Genomic DNA, 26,275 nt, shown 5'->3' on the forward strand with positions numbered 1-26,275 from the left:
TCATTTCAAATTTGTTACAAGTTCATCATGTGAAATAACCAAGGAAAATGAACAATAGAAGTAAGGAATGGAAAGAGGTGGGGATGGGGAAGAAAAAGGAAATTTAGTATCCACTGGGAAAAGTCTTCCTTGTTCTCTGCTCCATTTCCACTTGCAATTTTTGTTCTTATTGCTTTTTTTCTTCCATCCATATCTGATATAAGAGACAAAGAGAAGATGACTTAGAAAATTATTTTGTCTCTTACATTTAAATACTGGGAAATGTTTAATCTTTATCAAGTTGATTGATAAAGATCATGTAAGAAAGTAACCAATGATCAACCCTGCATACTAACAACCATTTCTTTCACACTTCCTTATAAAATCAAACTTAAGTTGCAACAGAATACAAAGACTATGTTGTTACACAACAGAGGGGACTTCCTCCCTCTCCTCCAGGGAAGCCAAAGGCAATTGGAAAGCAGTAGAAGGTCAGCTTCTCCTCCCCATAGCCCCAAATCAGCTCTGATACCAAGAGCTGGAAACAGGCAAGATTAAACTCTGATTACTTCTTTGAGGATGAGATGTTTTTAAATCAGAGTTGGCAAATCCTGCCGCGGATGCATCTGTCAGGGATCAGACTCCATTGGCATTAGGGGTTCTTTCTAAAACCCAAAATGTACTTCATTAAGTATTTCTCTTTAAAGCAATCATATCAACTCTTTTCATGGCGAGTGCATACGGTTTTGAAGGGTTTTAATGATCGGATTTTTAAAAAGTTCTTTGATGTCTAGAAGTTTCTTAAAATAAAATCATTTAAAATTAATTGGAAGTGAAATTTACTAAAGGCAAATGTTCACATGAATCAATTAGTTCAGGTTTGATCTCAAAAGCCAAATCCACAATTTCTAAATGGAGTCTAAACTTTGAAAATGATTTCTCTTTTCCCTCTGTAGAATGATAGTTTGGGATAGCAATACAAAAATGGAGAGATGTAATTAGACTTAAAATCCCAAGTCATAAGATTCATGGGGTATTCGTATTTGTTTAATTCTAACATGTAACTTATCAATGCTCTTCCAAATGAGATTGGTATGCATGATTTTCAACCTGAAGTGAAAAAGGTCAATCAACCAGTAAAAGCTAAAATCAAATAGAGACTAAGAAGAAAATATGACAAAGGCCTGAACAAAGAGCATTTATAAAAACCTGCATTGTGTCCACAGTTGGGTTTGCTAGAATTTGTAGAAAGACTCACTGATTGAGTTTATTTACCTACTGGGAGAGGAGACTGAAAAAAGGGGTAATAAGAAGTATGGGGGGCTGGGGATATGGCTCAAGCGGTAGAGCACTCGCCTGGCATGCGGGCGGCCCGGGTTCGATCCTCAGCACCACATACAAACAAAGATGTTATGTCCGCCAAAAACTAAGAAATAAATATTAAAAATTCTCTCTCTCTCTCTCTCTCTCTCTCTCTCTCTCTCTCTCTCTCTCTCTCTCTCTTAAAAAAAATAAGAAGTATGGGGAAAATCTGAATCATAATACAGGGCATAAGAGTCACTCATCAAAAATTTCTAACACTGGATGGAATTTTTAGCCATCATCTATGATTGCAGAAGTTCTAAGCACAACAATAGATTTTCACACACACACACATACACACACACACACACATAAATATACATAGATGTGTGTATATATATATATATATACACACACGGTATCTATTATTGTGCTTAATGTTAGGACATAATGCTCAATGGAAAGCTCTTGAAGCAGAGTTTCATGCTCAGAAAGCAAAGTTTATTGACCGGAAAGTCCTGTCAGGCTGCCCAATCAGGTGGTGCAACAGCCAGAGTCACTTGAATAGAGGTTTATATGTCTTTTTTAAAACAAGGAATAAGATCAAACTGGAAATGACCTTGGGTGCAACAAGGTGGTATTGACCTTGAGTGCAGGTAGTTGGGTAACAACTTAAGTTTTTGTATTTGGGGACCTTGGGGGTAGGGGTATGGGAACAGGTTGTCTTAAGTTTCTTTTTCTTGGCAGTTTATAAGTTTCAATTTTGGGTTTAAGATGTAGTTACAAAATTAAAATGGAGTTACTAATGTCTAGGATACCCCATTACTTAACACTTGAGCAATAGTGGATAGTGTATATTACATATATGATATGTATTGTACTTATATTATCATAAAAATATTATTCTAAGTGCTTGCTATGTGCCAGGCCCTCTTCTTAGGGTTTACACAAATTAACACATTTATTCTGACAGCAGCCCTTGGAAAAGTGCTAGGTATCTCTCATTTATGAGGCCTCTACCCTTATGACCTAATTACCTCCCACAGGTCCTCCTTCTTAATACCATCATTTTGTGGATTAGAATTTCATCATGTGAATTTTGGAATCACATAAGCATTCTGACCATCACAGTCACTCATGGAAAACCTGCAACCCTGGACTGAGCTCCGATCCACCTGTACTATAGTATTTTAAGAAACGCTCCTCTACAAAGTGGCTTGCTAAACCTAGAAATAAGATGGGGAGAAGAGGAAGCTCTGAATTACTTCAGTCAACATCATTGATCCATCTTGTAATTAGAACACTTTGTGACTTATATTCATATGTGCACTGTACTTTTCATATTTGGGTGGTAGAGGATGGGTTTTCATCTTCTAAGTTTCTTCTTCAAAAATAAACCTCTTCTCTTCTCTGACCTCTCTTTTATCCCATATTTTAGAGTCATCTATTTTCCACATAACAGAAAGATACTTTCATCAGAAAGTGCCCTGCCAGAGTTCATGGAGCAGATATTGGGATCCTTCACTTTGAAATGCTTTATCCAGAGTAATGGAGGCCTTTGGAAATAAGTCTTCTTCCTCCTTTCCTCCCTCCCTCCCTCCCTTCCTTCCTTCCTTCCTTCCTTCCTTCCTTCCTTCCTTCCTTCCTTCCTTCCTTCCTTTTGCCAGAGATGAACTCAGGGGCACTTAACCACTGAGCCACATCCGCAGCCTTATTTTGTATTTTACTTAGAGACGGGATCTCACTGAGTTGCTTAGCACCTTGCTTTTGCTGAAGCTGACTTTGAACTCGTGATCCTCCTGCCTCAGCCTCTGGAGCTGCTGTGATTTCAGGTGGTTGAAATAATCCTTATTTTTATGAGTAATCTAAAAGGAACCCAGTGGTCCAAAGCCAACAAAGGGAGATGGTCACTGACCACCAGGTGCAGAGGGACTCTCCTCATTTTCACTGCACTGTCTGAACCAAAGTGCTTCTCTGCAAATTTCTGCCTGAGGCCTGTCATTCAGCTGCCAATAGGGTACATATTTCTCTTCAATAAGTATGTGCTCATACATTCTCTGTGGCTTCTACTGAAACTATCATTTACTATAATTTTGATTCTTAATGTCAGAAAGAAAAGGATGAGTGGGGTTGGAAATGACAGTTCACATATAGAAAAAGGGAGCTCTGGTTCACGTTAGACTTTCCTACCAATTACATATGTTTCTGTTGGGAGAGTTCAGAGAAATATGAGCATTAGTATCCACTAAATATAAGAATAAAAAATAGAACTCTCCCTTTTTAATTTTGGCTATCAGATAAGATTTCAGTTTTCCCTTCAGTGAGTCAATAGAAACAGAAGCCGGTGTGAACCTCCACTTTGCTATAATGTCCTGAGTGTTAACTATAGGAAAAAGATGACTCTCAAAATGACATGACCATTGCACAGTAGCAAGAAATATTCATTTGAATATTCATATCATTGTTACCATTTAACTCACCAAAGGTAAAATTAACTGAAAACTTATATGTGCAATTAAAAGATAAAAAAAATAACACTTACGTATTCAAATTCCATTTATTTTTCTGATGTTTGAAAGCATAGCCTGCTGTTTCTTAATGTTTTATGGTGTTTTGGAAAATACAGACTCAAAATGAGTTTTGTTGTTTACTAAAACCCGATTTTAGGAAGAGAAGCACATCTCAAAAGCAGATAGCTTCGCGTTCTTCTGTTCTCTGGCCTGTTCTAATTAGAGTTTTCCTTTTATAGAGTAATCCTATCCAAACCTCTTCCAAGAATTTGTGGTCCCTGGGTGTAAGAGATGTGTGACACTCAGGGGTTGGGAGATTTTATATTCAGATAAGGCAACACTTGAAGTACTTGCAAAGGGTCTGAGGAGGAAAGGGTAAGCTTTGTAGTCAGAGCTTAGCAAAATTCAAGGGTTTCGTTATAGATGAGAGGACTGAGTTTCTATTTGCCAGAGGAGTTGTGACATTTGTTGGTGGGAGTTCAGTGGAAAAGTAAAGTATTAGTTCACTGAAATTTTAACTCTTGTTCTAACAGCATAGCACGTGGGATGGAACTGTCTCTGATCACTTCTCCTTCCCAGGCCCTGGTAATTTCCAAGTGGAAGCAGTGTATATACCAGGGGGAAGGAAACAAGGACCACCAGGACACCCTCTCCTGTAGATGTCCTCATGATCTGTCTTTCAGCCCTGCTGCTCCCAGACAGTATCATGGATGGACTCAAAATGACCTAGACAGGCTGACTTACTGTAAGTTATTCACACTAATCAGGAAAAAAAAAAAAAAAGCCGGTGTCAGTGTTTATTTAATTCAACTGTGCAATCTCCACTTCCATTTCATGGTTTGCATTGAAACATTGTTGTTTAAATTTTTTTTCCATATATAAGAGATGAGATTTCTGTGTCTTCTCAGACTGTGTACTGTGTTTTCTGTTCTCTAAAGTGATGTAGGCTTGGTTCCGCCCATCCTAAACCTGTCTACCAGTTAAAACTGAAATGCAGAAAGAAGGTTCAGAGCAGGTAGAGATGATGTGCTTCATAACATTCCAAGTAAAGGAGCGTCAACAGTCTGTTTTCCTATGTAAATTATATTGAGTTTTAAGACTCCATGCAATGCGGGATATTGTGTAATAGAAATAATGAGAGAACACATCATATTTTGAACTGATTCAGTTGTTCAGTGAATAGATTACTAGGAATAGCTTTCTTATAGTTTGCTTTAAAGAAAAATAATGCTATTAATTGACAACATTGCCACAATTTGCCTTCATATCAATGAGACCTGGCTTAGTGGGCATGAAAATGAGGGTGGGCAGTGTATTGGGATAACTTATAAATTAGAGACCAAGTTGGATTTTGGTAACAGAAAAAATTGTCAATTTTGTTTGAAGTCAGGGAGGGGAGAAGAAGGCAGCTTAAATGGCTTCAGAAGAGTATGTTTTCTGATCAAAGGTCATTAAGCTTGCAAAAAGAAAAAAAAATCTTAAAATTATATAGCCTCAGTAATCTACTTAGAAAGATATAAAAATTCGGAGCAAAGAAAGTTTGTCACTGGTGACTTCTTTAATTACTAATAGATAAGGTTCATGAAACTTTTTCACTGAACCCTAGAGTAAAAGTAAATTTAGAATCTTAATTCCTAAGAGAATCCATAATACTTATCCAAATTTTCCTAAGAAAGCGCATAACGTTTACCCATATTTTAACAAAATCACACTAATCAAAGATTTTGTTTTTTTTTCTGGGTCCCTGATTAGACTAGACATCAAAATTCCATTTTCCATTGAAGAAATTTTACAACTTATAAGCCATGGAACTCCTTTATATTTTTGTTACATCCAGAACAGAAATACATGGTATAACAACAGTAAAAATAATCCTTAAGAACTGCTTACAGTGCTTCAAGCACTATTTCAAATACTGAACATAAACTACATGAACTTATTTAAAAGACACTATAAATCTGTGGGATTGATCTTCATTTCAGAGATAAGGGAACGAAGCATAGATAGGAAAAGTAACATGCCTAAGATCACAGACTGCAAGCTGTGTCTGGATCTGAATCCGAGCCATCTACCTCGGGGTCTGGGCATTGACCACAACATTGGGGGTGCTCTCTGTGTGTTTATGAATCTCATCAGAGTATTATCCTGGACATAAAGTGACCCTGCAGATTCCTGCTCATATGTCATTGTTCTAAAGGGCTTCTACGTTCAGTTTCCTCCAGTATCAAAATCCATTTTTAAAAAGCTAAGTATTTTTTTTTAGTTTACTGTTAAACTTTATGTTAATGTTTGATATTGGTTTATCGTATTTATAAACAGTATCTTCTCAATTATGTCAGATCTGAAAAATGCTATCAGTAGTATAACATCCTGGGCTTCCATTGATGTCCTCTGATTCTGGTGATTTCAAACAAAATAAAGACAACCATCACTTAGCTGACCTTAGTTTTGAATCATGACAAATATGTAAACCTCTATAGCAAGCAGCTTGAGATTGGATCTGGTCCTCTAAATGACTGAGTCCTCTATGATGAGTGGACCTTTGTGCAAAATACAGGCCTCGTTTCTCCTCTTCATGTCTTGAAATTCTCTCTAAACCTTAATGATTTATAAAAGTGTCAGGGTGAGTTTGTTTGTTCTCTCTTTTTTTCTCTCTTCCTTCTCTCATTCATTTAACTGAATTTTGGGGGGAGTGTTTGCTATCAAAATAATTTGCAGCAAATCTTTCTGCATATCTGTACTATTGAATCTGTTGTTCCTGTTAAGACTTTCTAAAAACATGAGTAATTTTCTTTTTATTTGAGAATTGAACCCAAGGGTATTTACCCCAAAGTTAGATCCCCAGACCCCCCCCCTTTATTTTTAGAAAGGGTGTCACTAAGTTTCTGAGACTGACCTTGACCTTGAGATCCTCCTGCCTCAGCCTCCCTAGTGGGATTACAAGGATGCACCATTGCATCCAGCTACAATATGACATTGATTTTTTTATGTACTTGTTTTTTTTTTCTTCTTCTTCTTGTGGTGTGAGTATCTTGGTTCATTTTAGGAAAAAAAAATTTCTCCCTTCTCTTGACCTAAGATTATTTTATATGAATCTAGTTATCATTTTGATTAGCACATGGTTTTACATGATGAACTTTCTAGCAGATTTGTCTGTCTCTTGGAATATTTTGCTGATTTCTCTTTCTTTCTTTCTTTCTTTCCTTCCTTCCTTCCTTCCTTCCTTCCTTCCTTCCTTCCTTCCTTCCTTCCTTCCTTCCTTCTTTCTTTCTTTCTTTCTTTCTTTCTTTCTTTCTTTCTTTCTTTCTTTCTTTCTTATAGGCTTTCCTCTTCCTCATGCTAGGCAAGAGCTCTACCACTGACCCCCAGCCTGAAATATGATTTTAATAAAGAATAAACGTATATCTAGAATTTCTAGTTTCTGTTTGACAGTTTGACCCACATGTATGATATAAATTTTATGAAAACATACATAGTATCAAACAGCAACACTTAAAGAAGAAAGTGTTCAGAAAAAAAATAATAATTATCGCAGACTTTAGAAGGTTCTGGCTTCATATTTAATAACAGAATTATATGTGAAGTAAAGGAAAGCATAAGATTACCAAGATTACTGAATTTATAACTCCTGTCAGGATTTTCAAGTTCTTAAAAGGGTTGATTAAAAAAACTGAAACCCAAATCACTTTAACTGGTTGCCCAAATCTCCTTAAACCTAAACTATCTTAACTAATGCTCCAGACTGCATCAGACAAAAAATAAAAACAAGTTCTCTCTCTCTCTCAACCTCTCTCTCTCTCTCTCTCTCTCTCTCTCTCTCTCTCTCTCTCTCTCACACACACACACACACACACACACACACACACACACACAGTGTTGAAGACTTCAGTCCCTCAGCGGCAGCCATGAGAAGAATTCAAACTATGAGAAAAGGAAAATGAATATATTCAAAACTGCAGTTGAGCACATCTTTACACATAGCTTGGAGAAGTCTGAAAGGCCATCCTCACCTCACCCAATGTAGAGAGTAAGTGTTGGATCTTCGAATAAAACAATAAAACGAAGCAAAAGAAAATAAAAAAATACTTTCACCTACTCATTTATAAACAAAGCCCGGAGTATAATAAAACTTGGACACACGAAGAAGCAGAATAAAGCCACTTATAGTCAGGACTAAGTATATTTAATAGAAGCAAATCCACCTGTAACCCATTTATTAGAAATGTTTGACATCCCCCCCAGCCCCACCCTGGAAATCTAAAACAACCATCACAAAAAAGTTAAAGAAGTAACAGGAAAATGTGCATATAGCAAGAGAAGAAATGAGTGCTACAGAAAAGAAGCTTAAGTTCTAGAAATAACAAGTGGAAATTTTGATATAAAAAATATGCAAAAGCCAGGCGTGATGCCACAGGCCTGTAATCCCAGCGGCTCCGGAAGCGGCTAAGGCAGGAGGACCTCGAGTTCAAAGCCAGCCTCAGCAACGGTGAGGCATTTAGCAACTCAGTGAGACCTGTTTCTAATAAAATACAAAATAGGGCTAGGGATGTGGCTCAGTGGTTGAGTGCCCCTGAGTTCAATCTCCAGTACCAAAAAAAAAAAAAAATACACACACACACACATATATAGTATTCAATAGCTTCACAAAAATTGAACTATAAAAGAATAAATCAGTGAATTTGAAGACTGAACAACAGAACCCTTCTCACAGAAGCACAGAAAGAAAAATAAATAAATTAACAAAAATTTAAAGACTGACAGGAAAAAAGGATCAGGATGCCAATGACTTTTAGTGCACTATTTAAAAATATATGTATTTTTAATTTATTTGATACCAGGAATGGAATCCAGGGATGCTTAACCACATCTCCAGCCCTTTTTTATATTTTATTTAGCGACAGGGTCTCTCTGAGTTGCTCAGGGCCTCACTAAGTTGCTGAGGCTGGCTTTGAATTCACAATCCTCCTGCCTCAGCCTCCTGAGTAACTGGGATTACAGGAGTGCACCACTGTGCCTGTGCCCAGCTCAGTACCATATTGATATGTGTAATGGGACTCACAGAAAAAGAAATGAAAGAATGGTTAACACATATATAAAAACTATGTCCATAATTTTTCTAAATTTGGTAAACATTGATCAATCTATAGATCTAATAAAGATATCAACCATCAATCAGTTGCAAAGAAAAGTGCAACTGAGAATATCATAGTTGATATACTGAGATTAAAGGTAGAGATATTATCACAAAAACAAAAACAAAAAAATGCAGTAAAATAATTGTAAGAGTGGAATTGGAGGTATAGTTCAGTGGTAGATATAGGCTTACTACACATGATATTCTGGGTTATTTCCTGCACCACAAAATACAATAAGTATAGTATTTTTTTGTTGTTGTTGACATCTCATTAGAAATTAGGGAAATTTGTAGGCAATAGAATAACTTTTTTCTTTTTAAAAAAATTTTTCAAGTGGAGAAAAGGGGGAAAAGAGGAAAAAAGGAGAAAAAAATATATTAAAAATTTCTGGTGTATATCCAAGAAAAGTATTCCCAAAATCAGAGCAACTTGTGCTATAAAAAGTAATGAATAAAATTCAAGCTGAACCTAGATCAGTTTGAACTCCAGTCTAAAAAGATGAATTAAGATCCCTGTCAGTGAAAATGTTGTAATGAGACAGAAGTCTTGAGAACAGTGACTCCATTTTGTTCAGTAACTCCATTTTGTGAAACATGTCAACTAGAAAGGTCATGACTGGGGCAAGTTATTTTTCCTTTTGTTGTGGAAACCCTCAAGAACAGGGAACTATCTAACTGGGCTCTGTTTCTCTAACTGGGGTAACTGGGTTATTTTGATCGGCTAAGCCTCCTGCCACCTGACTGCACTCTCCTGCTTCTGTAACTTGGCTTGTTTGCATTGGCTAAACCCCCTAACATCCCTTTTGTGTTTTTTTGACTTAAATATGAGTCCAAACTGACGGGGTGTGCACCACTCTGACCATCTCACTTTTAGAGAGTAGAGTGTCCCCCACTGGCCAGAAATAAAGGCTTAATTGGAATGATATGTGTGGTCTGAGAGTTATTTGAGGGTCTCCTATTGGTATAACAATGTCCATTATAAGAGCAGGCAACTGATTACATTCTTTTTCTAATTTCCTTAAAAGAGAATTGGCATTTAAAAATATAATATAGTATGTTATTACATCATAAAAGAGGGAAAGTATGTGAAAAAATTACAGTTGGAGAGATGAAATTACACTCTTATAATATTCTAATATATGTGAAGTGGTACAATAATAACTCAGGATAGACTAGGGTAAGGTCATGTTGTCTATTGAAATCTGTAGAACCGTAATTGTTTAAAATGTGTAAATAAAAATCCAAGGAAGAAAGGATCACTGGGATAAATACAAAAGAAATAGAAATCTGGAAAACTGAAGCCAACCATATCAGCAATTATATTCGGTGCAAATGGACTAAAGATTACAATTATAAGTCAGAGATCATTAAACTGGTTTTAAAAAGCAAGACTCAAGTTCAGGGTCAACTCTCTGCACTAGAAAAAGGGCAGAGACAAGGGCAAAAGCCAATCTGTCTCACAGTAAATGGGAGGGTGATTGGCAGATTAATAGACATTCGATAACCTTGTTGAATGGATATAGGGCCCTGTCACAATTAATAAGAGAGTTAAAAAAATATTATGTATGCAAAAATTATAGTCCAATTTTTGGTGAACTAATTTTTTCTTACTTTTTTTGTTTATCATAGGACAGTTTTTTTTTTTTTATTACCAAGGGATGTAATGAGGGGGATACTTAAAGTGACAGATTGAAAAAAGCAACAACAAAATAGCTTTTCTGTAATGGCAGCAAGTCCTAATGCTGGATTTACTGAAGAAGAGATTATTTTCCCAGCAAGAACCAAGAGGACAATACAAATCTCCCGCGGTGGCATTCACAGGCACAGGCATATGTGGAGTTGTGCTCCATTCAAGGGAATCAGCACTTCCAGCAGTGCAGGTATTTGTTATGTAGAAGGGGGAAAAAAAGAAAAAAAGAAAAAAGAAGAAGAAGAGTAGGCACAATGAACTTGACCTCCTTCAGGATTCATTATTGCAGAAGACTGTCCTTATTAGACAGCCAGTTCTCCTAGCCAGAAGACAAAGAGTCAATCTGAAATCCTGGAATGTTTTAAATAGAATTTTTGCAGAGTAACCTTTTTTTTTTTTCCCCAGAAAGAACATTATACCTATAATTATTATCTTAGGAAAATGTAAAATAATAGTCTTCCTTTTTTAGTTATTGAGTTGTTGGCTATTGAAAGCAACAATTTTGGCAAGCTCTTTGTTTAAAAACTTGGCCTCCATACACTCAATAGTAAGGATTTATCTCTACAAAGTGTTTTTTATGAAATCTGAAATTTGAAGTTGGACCAGGGAGAATAAAATGTATTTTTGGTATCTCGATTATTTTCTCACACGTGTCCTCCTTTCCACCTTCTTCAGGGTCTTAATAATTTTTGCATAAAGCTAGGCCTGGTGACTCCTGTTTGTAATACCAGGGATCTGGAGGATGAGGCAGGAGGACTGCAAGTTTGAAAAACCCTCAGCAATTTAGTTAGACTCAATCTCAAATTTTAAAAAAGGCTGGGGATGTGGCTCAGTGGTAAGGAGCTCTTGGGTTCAACTCTCAGTATCAAGAAAGAAAAAAAGAAAGAAAGAAAAAGAATAGAAAGAAAAATTACATAAATTATGATTTGTCATGGTCACGTTTGGGTATCATTTTGGAGGATTTTTCTTCTTAAACATTTTTAGATGGAAAAGTTGATACTCTGATTCTGAAGTTTCTTCTTCATAGAATATGAACATTTTCCCATAGGACTTTAAAGACTCATGACTCAAGTAGCACAAAATAATTTTTAAAATAAAGACTCTTTACAGTATATGACATTAAATGTGAATACTAGTAAAAGATACACTTTATAAAATTAGAATATGATTGCACATAATCTTTATCATTATTTAGACTTTATATACTTGCCAGCTCAAAAATAGTTAATACTTTTTACCTTATTTTCGTAATACCTAGCATTTTCTTTCCATATTTCACTATTTGAATCTTCTTCATTCATTCCGTGTTATTCATTCAAACAGGTATACACCATGTCTGATGTCCATACCAACTGGTTCATTTATTATAACTTTGGCAGCAGTTTGTTTTCATTGGGAGTGTCCTCGTGCCCCTAATCTTCCTTATTTCTTCTTGCCAGTAACTGTATTTTCCTCACTACTGTAATTCTATCTCTTGTCTGTCATAATTTCATTTGATTTATTATAAATATTTGATCTGAAATTTGAAAAAAAAACACTGTTGAATAAAATCATATTTCATTATAGTGGGCCATAATAAAATCTTTATGGTCCTGATTGACGTTAATGGATTTGTTAAAATGAAAGAACTGGATGGAACTGAAGTTCATCGTGTTAAGAGAAACAAGCGAGGCACAAAAAGACCAGTGATCTCACTCACACGTGGAATGTACGAAAGTGGATCTCAGATGTGGAAAATCCAAGGTGGTTAACAAGGCAGGGAGTGGGGATGAGGGAGGGATGGGAAGGGCTGATCAATGAAGACTGTATTAGTCAGGGTTCTCTAGAGGGGATTTATTAGGTTGGCTTACTCAACCAGAAGCTGGATAGTCCACAGCAGCGGCCGTCTGCAGGCTGGAGAGCTGGAGGAACCAGTAGCTGCTCAGGGCAAGATGCTGAAGCCTCAGAGCAAGAGGGATCAACAATGCTAATCCAGTCCAAGCCTGAAGACTTCTGGAAACTCCCAGCAGAACCACTGGCAGAGTCCACTTTGGAAGAGTAAAGGAGCTAGAGTCTGATGTCCTCATGTGATTGAAGCAGCAATCAGGAACTCTAGTTTCAAGAAGAATTGAGCTTGCTTCTGCTGCTGCTTCTTGTTCTTCTGACTTTTATTCCACCTTATTGGATGTTGCTGCTCACACTTAGGGAGGATCTCCACTTCAGTTCACTATCCCACTTGGCAATCATTGACAGACACACCTTCATTTTCACACCCGGAAGCCCTTAATCTTTGGTAACCCTAAATCAAGTTGACAATTCAAATTAACCCTTACAGGGACTAAGTTAGTTAGAGAGAAGCAGAAAGTTCTGGTGAACTCTCGATAACAGTCAGGCACTCTGTGTTTCAAAAAGGTAGAAAGATTTTGAAAGTTTTCATATACGCAAGTACCAAAACTTTGGAATCCCATTAATAAGAACATTTTTTTGTTGCTGTGTGTTTGTTACAAAATTCATTTTAAATTTAAAAAGAAACACAATTAAAGAGCTGCTGACTTCATAGCACTCTAATGTCTGATGTCCATACAAACTGGTTCATGTATAATAACTTCAACTGCAATTTGTTTTCACTGGGAATGTCCTTGTCCTCATGCCCCTAATCTTCCTTACTTTTTCTTGCCAGAAACTGTATTTTCCCCACTATTGCAATTCTAACCCTTGTCACTCATAATTTTGATCTGAGTTCTTACTTTTAATAGTTTTGTATTAAGGGTCATTGATCTGTAGGAGTTTTACCCCCCCTTTTTTTTTTCAAGTTTTGGTTTTGCCTCCCACTAAGTATATTTTTCTTCCTGTCACATTTGAATTTTGATATAAACACCAATAATTATGAAAAAATTAATCTGAACTTAAAGCATACCCAGAGCAATTTAAGTGATTTTTAAATTGCCACTATAATATTGGGATACAGAGTTGTGTTCTCAGATGATATTTATACAGTTCACACTGATGAGTCGGAGCTTTGCCACTCTCACACTTGTTTCCAAAGCCAATTTTATTGTATCAGGGGCAGATTTGTAGGCCACTTTGTCAAGATGAGATGCATCAGACATTCTAAAGTACAGATCAAAATGTTTTGATTGCATAAAAAAATATGATTTCACTTAAATATATTTGCTTTCTTTTAGTATCCCTTAGATTTGTGACTTCCAAACAGAGATTCTGACAAATATTGTTTTGTGCTCTTCTGTTCAACAGAGAAAAACAAAATATGGTGCAGCTATAATTGTGCATACTTGCCATGTTCATTGGGAATATTCCTGATGAGAACTTCCATTGTGATGACATGCAATGAGAAATAGATCCCCAAATTAGTGATTTTAGACATTTTATGTGGAAGAACTGACCACAGACTACCTTCTGGCTCTGGAGACTTTAAAATGTTACTTCTTCCCTGCTGTCCACATCATCCCACTGGTGGGTGTTGGAGAACACCCTGATGCCTCAATACACCCTGATGTTCATGAAGAGACACTGGGAGAACCGACACAGTGGGTAGTATTTGGGAGACCATTCCTGCATCCTATCCACCTTCTTTTTACCATCAAGTTACAGTGGGTCCTGGGCCCCTCTTGCACTTAAGAAGACCATGTTTTAAATGCACAGATTTAACCCCTTTTTAAACCCAAGGCCAAGAAAGTGGAGGAGGGTGGGTGGATGGGGAACAAAATCACAGAACAAATGAAGGATGCTGCGAAAAGGACAAATACTTCTACTTTCCCCTACCAACATTTAAACTATTGTGTTTGTTTATTTGCTCTCTCTCTTTCTCTCTCTCTTTCCCTCTGCCTGCTTGTCTTGTATGCCTGACCCCTTTGGGCTAAGGCATGATTCTAAATACCAGCTTGCAGAGGCACAGTCACTATTACCTAGATCAGGTAGTGAATCGAAGCCACTTGCTGCAATTGTACAGGATGACACAGCCTTGTTGACCCAGCTGGAAATTTCTACCAGAAATGTCATTCCTTTGCATTAAGATTTAATTCTTCTAAAATGTTCTAAATGCATTTTTTAAAAGCAGAAGAAAGGGCTGGTGGAACAAGCCTCTCTCCACACACCCCCTGCCAATCAGAAGTACACTCCCTTCAAAGAAGATTCTTATTTAAATCTACACCGGTGTTTTTCTTAAATATAAATTTTGCATTCTACTGGATTTCCTTTTTTCCACCAGACGTATCTTTGTGAAGATCTGTATTTAGTATTTACTGTCTTCTCTCCCAACCCCCACAGGAACATGAACTCCACAGGGCCAGGGGCTGCCTCAGTGATGGCTGGTATCTGAACCAGCACATGTTTACAGCAGACCCTGCTGTGGAAGGAAGGGACCATTCACACCCAGGGGGAGATGCTCCAGGGACATGTGTTATGCTTGCTCTGTGTTGTCAGACCAGCACTTCTAACTCTCTATGCCTGTGTAAACGTGGGACAGTCTCTAAAAGGCACCAATTAAATATTTTTCTGTTACTTGTGAGATAAGATTTTAATACAGATTAATCTAACCTAGCTGTCAGCCTGCAGAGAATAGGACCTTGAAGGCATATGACACTGAGAAGCTATTCATAAGGAGGTGGGGAATAGGAAAAGGGAATATCTCCACACCTGAGACCACAGGTAGGTATTGAGGTGTAAAAAAGAAATCATGCTAACACCCAATTGTTGGTTTGTTTAAACATCTCAGGCAATGGTTCTGTATTGGTAGGTTTGTGGCATTTCCCTCAATTCATAATTTTATTTTTGAAGCCTGGAAGCTTATCTTCTGGCGTCTGTCCATATCTTTGAAGCTGAAATTGGAAATTCTAACTGCGATCTGAGCAAACTTCCACAGTTGATTTGCTTTTTTTTTTTCCCCTTGAAGCAAAGCCTGTTGAGAAATCCCATGCTGCAGACCTTGTCTTTTCTCCGTGATTTATTAACTATTTCAAGTCCCTTTGCAGAGATTACAAATGATTTGTCCCCAACATTTTAAATGCTTATTAGTCAAACAAAACAGTAAGCATCTTCTTCAAAGAACAGCCAAGTCACCTGACCTGGAAATTCTAAACATTGGTCACAAAAAATTCTCTATTACTGTAGCTGATCTCTCACTTTAGGGATGAAAGTCACAAAGAATCTTTCCCTGTAACTGAAGACTAAATATCATTGTGTTCTGGCCTCTACACACTTAAGAACTGGCAAAATGGTGAGCAGGGATGGCCCTGGTATTTCCTACAGTAAGTAGTTTAATTCTATCTGAAATAAACATTGCATTTGAAGTTTCATGTGTGTTTGATACATGACTATATTGTTTCATTATGTTCCAACTTGATTATCAGCATGCTAGTTTTAATGTTAAAAATACGATTAGTAAAAGAAAGGACTAATTGGTCCAACTTGGAGAAATGCTGATAATCAGATTGGTGTACCTTCTTGTATTACAGATGACATTTTGAAACAATTTTCAGCTTGTAATTATGGTGAGCTTGCATTTTGAAAACTAATTAAGTTTTCTTATTGTTTCTTTTGTAACTAAAAATTTTACCTCAAGGCTATCAAGGAAGAAAAGACAAAAGCAGAGATCAGCTGTTTTGTGTTTATGTATTAAGTCTTTTAATTTCTCTTTATTTACCAAAATGGATGTGTTTGGGGCATGGTTGAGGGTGGTGGTGGGGGGACATAGGTTCACCTCTTGAGTTCTTGGAAACTCAGTCATGTTCTGGGTACCAGAATAGTGGTAATGAATGAACGCAGTCTTTTCTCCTCTTACAAAACAAGGAGATAGAAAATACATAGGTAGAAAAAGCCTACAGAATCTAACACACTTAAAAAAAATACAGATATAGGTAAATGTGTAGAGAAAAATCATGCATAAATTGTTCCTTATTGCATGATTGCAAGATAAAGAGGTGAATATTATGATGCAGTGACTTCTGCCTTCTATTACAAGATATCTGAAGTAAGAGAAAGTAAGATCCTCAATGCACAATAAAAAATGAATCCTCAACTTGACACACAGGTAATATTGAATTTTTTTTTAGTAGCCACATTAAAAGAATAAGAGGAAGCCAGTGGAATTAATTTTAACACTGTGTTTAGTTTAACCCAGTATATCCAAAGTATCATTGTAACATATTGTAAAGTTAAAAAGATACATATGTGTACAGCTGCTGAATTTGGCAGTTTGGATCCCATAGACAACAGAGACACTCTCTTTATACAAGATAACGTTTATTTTAGTAATACCACATGGAAGCAAGAGCAAAAGCAAAAACAAAAAGCAAGAGAGAAGGAGAAGGCAATGCATCACCAGAGGTGAATATTATGATGCAATGCATCACACCAGATTGTGGGGGACACCAACACCTGTAGTCAAGTAGCTGGGGAGTCCAGGGGCAGCTTTTCAGAGTCCCTCCTGGAAGCCCCAGGAAGAGCATCTTCTCTCCATGGTTAGACTCCAGAATCTTATTTCAAGTGGGGCTCTTTAAATACAAGTTAGAACAACAACAACAAAAATCTCTGTTCTAACAACCCATGTGACTTAGTGATCACCTCAAGGACTGGCCAGATCCCTGAAGACCTGGAGCAATGGCCTTGGGATAGTGAATGACTCAGTTCCCCTGGGTGAGCCAAACCCACCTAGCAGTCTGCATTCTTTAGAGGTCCTATCAAGGATGCGCAGAGGTCACAAAAGGCACAGGGACAGAGAACATCTTTAATATTTTTCTTCACCCTTCACATATGAATATAAAAAATTCTCATGTATTCTAAATTGTAATTTTGTACCATCTTCCAAATCCAGCATATCCTGGTACTTTGCCGAATTCATTTATGAATTCGAGAAGTTTTCTGGTGGAGTTTTTCGGGTGTTCTAAATATAGGATTGTGTCATCGGCAAATAGGAATAGCTTGAGCGCTTCTTTTCCTATTTGTAACCCCTTAATTTCTTTCTTTTGCCTAATTGCTCTGGACAGAGTTTCAAGGTCTATAGTGAATGGAAATGGTGAGAGAGGGCATTCCTGTCTGGTTCCAGTTTTAGCAGGAATGCTTTTGGTTTTTCTCTGTGATGTTGGCCTTAGTTTTAACATATATAGCTTTTACAATCTTGAGGTATGTCCCTACTATCTCTAGTTTTTCTAGGAGTTTGAACATGAATGAATGCTATATTTTGTCAAACTTCTTTTTTTGCATCTATTGAGATAATCATGTGATTCTTTTCTATAAGTCTATTGATGTGGTGAATTACATTTATTGATTTCTGTATGTTGAAACAACCTTGTATACCTGAATTCAGCAAAGCAGCAGGATATAAAATTGATGCCCTTAAAGCAAGTGTGTTCCTATACACCAATAATAAATCAGCTGAAAGAGAAATTAGGAGGAGTATCTCATTCACAATAGCCTCAAAAAAGAAAGAAAGAAAAGAAAAAAGAAAAAGCAAACTTGAGAATCAATCTAACAAAAGAGGTGAAAGTCCTCTACAACAAAAATTACAGAGCTCTACCAAAAGAAATTAAAGAAGACCTTAGAAGGTGGAAAGATCTCCCATGTTCTTGGATAGGAAGAATTAATATTGTCAGAAAGGCCAGACTACCAGAAAGTGCTCTATAGATATAATGCAATCCCTGTTAAAATTCCAATGATGTTCTTCATAGAAACAGAAAAAAAAACAGTCATTAAATTCATTTTGAAAAATAAGAGGCACAGAATAGCAAAATAATCCTTAGCAAGAAAAGTAAAGCAGGAGGCATCACAACACCAGACCTTAATTATAAATCAATTATACTACAAAGCTATAGTAACAAAAACAGCATGGTATTGGCAGCAAAACAGACATGAAGACAAATGGAACAGAACAAAATACATGGAGACAAACCTACAAATATAAAAGTTATCTCATCCTAGACAAAGTTGCCATAAACCTACACTGGAGAAAAGATAGCATTTTCAACAAATGGTGTTGGGAAAACTGGAAATCCATATGTAGCAGAATGAAATTTAACCCTTTTCTCTCATCCTACACAAAACTCAAGTCAAAGTGGATCAAAGATCTAGGCATTAGACCAGAAGCCCTGCACCTACTAGAAGAAAATACAGGTCAAACTCTCCATCATTTTGGCTTAGGAACCATCTTCATCAACAAGACTCCTAATGTGCAAGAAATAAAATCAAGAATCAATAAATGGGATGGTATAAAACTAAACATTTTCACAGAAAAGGAAAAAATCAAGAATATAAAGAAAGAGCCTATAGAATGGAAGAAAATCTTTGCCACCTGCAGATCAAATGTTCATCTCCAGGGTATATAAGAACTCAAAAAACTTCACATCAAAAAAAACCTCAAAAATACAAAAAACAAAAAACAATAATCCAATCAGTACATGAGCAAGTGAACTGAACAGACACTTCCCCAAAGAAGAAATATGAATGGCCAACAAATATATGAAAAATGTTCAATATCTGCAGCAATTAGAGAAATGCAAATTAAAACTACCCTGTGAGTTCATCTCACTCCAGTCAGAATGGTAACAATCAAGAATACAAACAACAATAAAGTTGGGTGAGGAAGTGAGAAAAGGGTACACTCATATACTCAAGTAGAACTACAAATTGGTGTAACCACTCTGGAAAGCAGTATGAAGATTCCTCAAAAAAAAAATGGGGATTGAGTCACCATTGACCCAGTTATACTACTCCTATGTATATAGCCAAAGGAGTTAAAATCAGCATAGTACAGTGACATATCCACATCAATCTCTATAGCAGTTTGATTCACAGTAGCTAAGATATGTAACCAACCAGGGTACCCTTCAACAGATGAATGGATAAAGAAAATGTGGTACATATACACAATGGAATATTACTCAGCCATAAAAAGAATAACTTTATGACTTTTTCCAGTAAATACATGGATATTCTGGAGACTATCAAGCTAAATCAAATCCCAAAGCACCAAAGGTCAAATTTTTTTCTGCTATGTGGATGCTAACACACAACAAGGCCTGGAGTGGATTAGAAAAAGGAAAATGAAGGGAAGGGGGAGGGATAGGAAGAGGAAAGCATGAAAAGATTTAATACAACTTTCCTATGTGCATATATGAATATACCACGGTGAATCTCCACATCATGTACATCCTAATTAGAATAAGACATACTCCATGTTTGTATAAATATGTTCAACTAAACTTTATAGTCATGCATAACTAAAAAAAATAAACTTAAATAAACAAATAATCCAGTATATATTTGACATTTACTATATATCTCAGTTGAGATTAGTTACATTTTAAGGACTCAATAGCCATATGTGCCTCGCAGTTGTTGCGTTCCACAGTGCAGGTCCCTTGGTGTCAATTCTGGTTGTCAGACCTGTTTTATGTCTCTCTCTCTATTTTCTCTGAACTGTGGGCTGTTGTCTTGACAGATGCTTCCTGCATATTATTCATTTATTCCATAGTTAATAAATACTTGTTTGTTGCTAGGCATGAATCTAGGTGCTGGGGATTTTGCTGGGAGTAAAACAATCTCTCCCTTGATGAAGCTTCTCTTCTAGCGGGTATCACAATCTAACTTAGAGTGGAGTGTTAATTTTTTCATGCAATTTTATTAGGTAGTTTTCACAGGTGAACATATGCTACATCCTCTGACCATAACCAGAGCTTCTTTTTACTCTGAATACTTTTCCATAGATAAAAACTCTGTGATCAGAATGGAGCTGTTATAAGTGGTGGTTAGTGGAGAAGAGTGGAGAAGGGTACACCTCTTGCCCCACACCTTTGCCAATCCTAGGCTAATCAGTATTCTCAACAGAGTGCATTTCCTCTGCTCTTTATTAGAAAGTTGATGGAGTAAACCCTGGGAAGAGTTCTCACTCTGGGGAACTGATATTTTTTTCCGTCCTTAGTCACAACCAGCTTTTTAAAAAACTTAAATACCCAAATAATTATACAGCCAAAAAATAACATGGAGAAAGAAGCCCTCCTGAACCAGGAACTTAACAGTGACTTTCATGAAGGACATAAACAGATATTTGGTTGTAATTTTTTCCCCCTTTGCTTTGCTTTATCTGAAAGTGGTTTATTCTTCTCTAATGAAAAATTTGCTAATGTATCTTGGAGTCAGGGAGTGAGTCTGGTTGTTTCTGTCCCCCAGCTGTGATTCTCAAGTGATCTAAGGTATACTGATTCTGACACCCAGGTTCAATTCCAGGCCAATTAAATCTTCATGGGGGGTGGGGCACAGCATCCATAGTTTTAAAGTTACCCAAGTTGTTCCAAAGTCCAAACAGGCCAAGCTTTGGGTGCTGGCTGCTCTGGCCCTTTTTGCTGAACCCAAGACTTCCCCTCTATTGCTGTGAATGCCAACAAGCATTGACTTGCTTAAATCATTTGAGGGCCATCTCTCCAGTTCCTGAAAACCCCTTTAGTTATAAACAGATGTCACTTCAAAATAATATGAGCTTCATTCCCATGAGTTTGGATGACAGTGATACGTTCATTGTGATGTGGCATTTGGTTATGAGTCAAACCTCTTTGGGAAATTGGGAGATGGCCTTAAAATCAGCTACAAGATCCACTGACCTTTTAAAGACATTTCGATCTCACCATTCAAGTGTAACCAGGGGACGAGCAGCTCGTTACAAATGCAGATTCTCAGGCCCCTTTTCAGATCTGCCAAATTATGTTCTGCATTTCAGTAAGATCCCCAGGTAATTAATGTGTCCACGGAAGTTTTAGAAGGCTTGGCTTAGTGTGAGTTACAGAATGCATGTCACAAATTTAATTGTGACATATTCCGTGTCCACACAACTTCCAAGGTACCCTGATTTTCAGGAATTTCTGCTTGTGTGTGCTCAAACCTGCAGCAGACTTCTTGCAGACCTCCAAGTCTTTCTGCTGAAGAATCTGTGTTGTGAAGCAACCAATAAAAGGGATATTTTTTTCCTTAAAGAGCAACTGGGGTCAACACAGCCCAGCATGAGCTTGCCTGTGAGTAACGGTTCTTTGCATTTGTCTCTGGGTCTGTTCTAATTCATTCCTGCAGCCTTCTTTGATGAGGTTTTTTTTTCTCACCTTGTTTCTTTCTTTCATCTAGATTTCTCAACCAAATATGCTTCTCACCAAGGGGTTGGCAATTATATCTTTCTTCACTTCAACATGAGTCTGAACTTAAGCATGGCTCACCTTGACCCTGCTTCCAGGCAGAGCTTCTTCCATTTATTAGTCCCTCCGTTTGACAGCCAAGAGCTCTCTTATTTTCCTTGGTTTCATTTACCTGGATTTGTGAGACAGAGAAAGGCATTAGAAACAGATTTGCAATGGTATGTCCCAAATAATCAAATGAAAGGTCATTTCTAACAGCATTTTCCCCTTCCTTATTCTGCTCTAGTTCCTATGAAGATATTTAGCCTGTTTCTGCCTTACCACTTCTCTTTGCCTCTAAAATGATCCAGTGAAGAATGATTAATCAGCCTTAAAATATCTTGGTTGCAAGTGTTATGAGAAAAATAAGACTCTATAATTTGCTTTTGCTAAATCTCTCTTGATCAATAGAGATAGAGATAGTCAAACACCACACACACACACACACACACACACACACACACACACACACACAGATAGATGATAGATATAGAGATTAGGTAGGTAGATAGATAAATTATATACCTATACCCAGACAACCTAACAACCCTCTGTTCCATTCCCAGACCAAAAGGTGATATGGTGGTATCTTGTGGAAGTAATTGATTATTGTTTATGACCAGTGTGCTAACTCATTCCAAGTTCACCAGATCCTGAACACTCATTGTGGATAGAGGAAGGAAAGGACTCAGGCTTTATCATTTTTCATAAAGTATATCACTCCCCTAGCAACAACGTTTGGTCACTAGTCAGTGACCGTATGACTTGATCAGAGCCAATCAGAAATCCCTGGAACTAATATTCCTTTTTCCATTGGACATTCCAAGGTGGGGCTTCTAGTAGGGGTTTTCCTTACCCTGTGGAAAGGACCTAATATAAGAGAAGAAACAAATACTCAGGAGCAGAGTCAAGCAGAGATATAAGAGTCCTGAAGATTCTCTGAGACATGAATTCATAATTTACTTTTCCTTGAGTCCTTCCCCAAATTATTGGTGTGGGCCAATTAGTCTTCTGCTTACATTGATTTGGGTGGGATTTTACTACCTGTATTAGAAGAAATTAACAACATCTGCTAATATGTTTTTACATTGATAATTATTTACCTTCCTTTTTCTGTTGATCTTCATATTGCCAAAAGCCCAATATTTGTGTATCAGATTACACTTAAAGTCTTAGATGAGTAATCAGGGCATAATCACTTCAGGCAGACAATGAAAACCGTCATTGGACCTGGTCAGGAAGCTGTTTTGGTGTTGAATTTATTGATTTAAGTCTAGACTCCAAATAAGCTGCCAGCTACCTTAACTGACAGATGAGATTAGCATGCTAACATCCTGCAGAGGGTCTAGTTATCCTATGAAGACAAGGCTAACTCTGGGGTCAGACTGCCTGGCTCCACTACTAACCAGCTTCGTGACTTTTACCTAATTCTCCACATCTTTGTTTATCTACCTGTAAAGTGGGGATGATAAGGATATTAGGAGTATCAAATGAATTAACATTGTCAATTTGTCAAACGGCAAGGAGAGTACCTGGCACAACATTACCCAGTGTTTGATAAAAGGTGGTTTTTTTTCCTTTCTCATTGCAAGTATCACATTCTTCTGAAGAAGTTCTAAACATTCAGTTTGTGAATCCTTGGCTATTCCAAACGCTATTCCTCTTGAAAGATATTTGATGAGATTAAGCGTGAAAATGGCAAATTAGAAAAAAATGGCAGTCTCTGGAGAATGCAGGGAACTCTCAAAGGGAAGGTCATAGATACTTTCAGTTTTCCTTGGAGCAGAAATAATACTTCAGAATTGGAGGAAAAGGAAAGAAGCGGAAAGAAGGGGAAATACAGTCTGAGAAATGAAAGAAAAATGGTTTGTTTTCTTTTGTGAAAATAACCACAGATCGCTCCATTCTGCATTCATTTAATACCTCATCTAAAAAATTTAAATATTGCTAAAACATATACTTCAGGGGTAGTAGCTGACCATAAAGAATCCTGACACTGATTTATCATTCTCTTCCAATGATCGACTCTGTCAGTGTCCATGCTCCTTATCAGATAGCTAGAATTTAACCTCCTCTAGCAGATTCACCCCAAATTCTAACTAGGGCAAGTGGAAGATAAGAAATAGGCTGAAGCAGGAGGGATGAAAATTCCAACCAGACTGGGCAACTTAGACTCTGTCTCCAAATAAAAAGGATTGAGATTATAGCACAGTAATAAAATGTTTCTGAGCTCAATCTTTCAAGCAAATGAAATAAATAAATAATAGGAATTACCTATTGAATAGAGAAGAACTGTTTTCTCTTGGTACTACCTTGGATGCCTGGGACTCTTGCTGGCTTTAGATCATTGCTACTCAAAGTGTATGCTACCAGGCAATGTGAATTTATGGTCCTTAGTCCCAGGATGAAACATTGTCCTGGTTTGCCCAGGAGAATTCTGGTTTTAAAACTCAAAGTCCTCCATTTCAGCAACCTGACAACCAGAATATTTTTCATTTTACCACAGACCTGGTGAATCTGAGCATCTGGGAATAAACCTAGTAATCTGGGATTTAACACATTCTCTGGGTGATTTGAGTGTGCACTAAAGGGTGAGGAACACTGCTTGAGACAATCTGTTGAATGCATAGAAGGCTGAGCTTCTGTGGAAATGGTAGTCACCTAATTTCTTTCAGAAGTTTATCCATTTTTTTGGCTGAGATATCCTCTTCATATGATAAGACAAATTAAATTCATTCACCAGCATCATGGCAGAGAATTCCCAAAATACTAATCTCCTGAGCCTCTATCATAACACAGACACCCACCCCAGCACTAAATTTTAGATTTAGTGCTATTTTTTTTTCTTTAAGAATGAGTATACTGTAGTCTTCCCTTATTTGCAATTTCATTTTCAACAGTTTGTTACCCAGAGTTAACCAAAAATCCCAGACTATTAAATTGAAATTCCAGAAATAAGTAATTTGTAAGGTTTAAATTTACAATGCTCTGGATAGTGCAATGAAACCATATGTTGTCATGTTCCAGCCCTGTACATAAATCATCCCTTTGTTCAATGTATCCACCTTGTTTATACTACCCACTCATTAGCACTTAATCACCATCTCAGATCAGATTGACTGTCAAGGAATCACAGTAGCTGTGTTTAAGTAACACTTATTTTACTTAATAATGGGCCCAAAGCACAAGACTAGTGATGCAGGAAGTTCAGTTAGAAGTCATAAAGTGCTTCCTTTCAGTGAAAATATAGAAAAGATGAAGGTTTTGGACTTTATAAGGATGAATGGAAAATAAAAATGCACTATAGACTGAGGTACTAAGATTGATGATAAGAACATAGATCTGAAGAAAAATAAAAAAAATTCTGAAGAAAAAGAAAAAAAATGCCATTGTGTTGTTGCAACTCAAACTGTAAAAGTCACAGTGTGTGTAGGTGCTTAGTTGAGATGGCATTAATTTTTTGTCCATATGCACAGGGAAAATGATAGCATAGATAGGGTTTGGTTCTATCCCTGATTTTAGGTATCCACTGTTCTATTCCTTATTCATGTCTCTCAGAATCACATAGAAGAAAGGGTCCACTGGTGGCACCTCCATTTGACTTTGTCCCTTCTCTGTTCATTTTTTTAATCACAAACATTGTGTGTGTCATCTGGGGCAATAATTTCTCACATGGTTTTACATTTATTCTCTTTGGCTTGAACATGTGACTTCAGTGCTATTGGACTATACAACAATGTGTCACTGTAGGTATGTCAACATGGAATGGTAAGGGTGGGAATGGGCTAGGGGGAGGTACATGGGAACTCTCTGTACTTTTTGCTCAGTTTTGCTATGAACCTAAAACTGCCCTAAAAAAATAAAGTCTACTATTAAAAAAAAAATCAATACCTACCTAAGGTATCTGCAAACCTCCCAAACAGCAGAAATGGATTTCCACACAGTCTCTCTAATGAGAAAAGAAGTAAACAGCAATTGAAGGGAAGGTTGCCTTCTACTTTTTTTCCTGCACAAATAATTATTCCTTCAAAATTTCTTAAAATATTTTGTATTACAATTTTTAATTAAAACCAGGGGCATAAAACCCCTAATTGGAATTCACATAAAGAAGAACTTATGACTAGGATAGCTTCTCAGCTGTCTATTTTGCTTTGCCATTTACCTGAAATATTTGTTCCACCCTAGATTATAAATTCTGTTTAAATAGTATGTTAATTGCTCTCTTCTTAAAATAATTCATCTTCTTAATACTTGATCACAAGTACAGAGAATTATGTAAAAAATAAATGGAAAGAATTTTATTTGCTCTATTAAGTGGAAAATCTCTAAAGACGGGCTTTTAATATACTGAGTTTTGGAACACCTCTATCACCTTCACTTAAATCAGACAGTTGTTCTGTGAAGGGCTCTCACTAAAGATTTTAGGTTTAGTAAACCATACTTCCTCTGACATCACTACTGAACTCTACTGTTTTGGCACACATACACACACACAAAAAAACCAGATAAT

At 36.9% G+C, this 26,275-nt stretch overlaps 2 long non-coding RNA genes across 2 annotated transcripts in view; one reads left to right on the forward strand and one right to left on the reverse strand.

Moving 5' to 3' along the window:
- On the reverse strand, positions 1-25,716 carry LOC144376470 (uncharacterized). Its single transcript, XR_013436991.1, has 3 exons — positions 25,661-25,716; positions 21,808-21,898; positions 1-193 (listed from the first exon to the last, which is right to left on the reverse strand). It is a non-coding gene; the product is annotated as an uncharacterized LOC144376470 (long non-coding RNA).
- LOC144376469 (uncharacterized) overlaps positions 15,687-26,275 on the forward strand; it is a 32,571-nt gene continuing 21,982 nt past the window's right edge. Inside the window, exon 1 of the long non-coding RNA XR_013436990.1 lies at positions 15,687-15,861. This is a non-coding gene — a long non-coding RNA (uncharacterized LOC144376469). The remainder of the gene's footprint in view (positions 15,862-26,275) is intronic.

This window comes from Ictidomys tridecemlineatus, chromosome 3, assembly GCF_052094955.1.
Source record: "Ictidomys tridecemlineatus isolate mIctTri1 chromosome 3, mIctTri1.hap1, whole genome shotgun sequence".
Lineage (NCBI taxonomy): Eukaryota > Metazoa > Chordata > Mammalia > Rodentia > Sciuridae > Ictidomys > Ictidomys tridecemlineatus.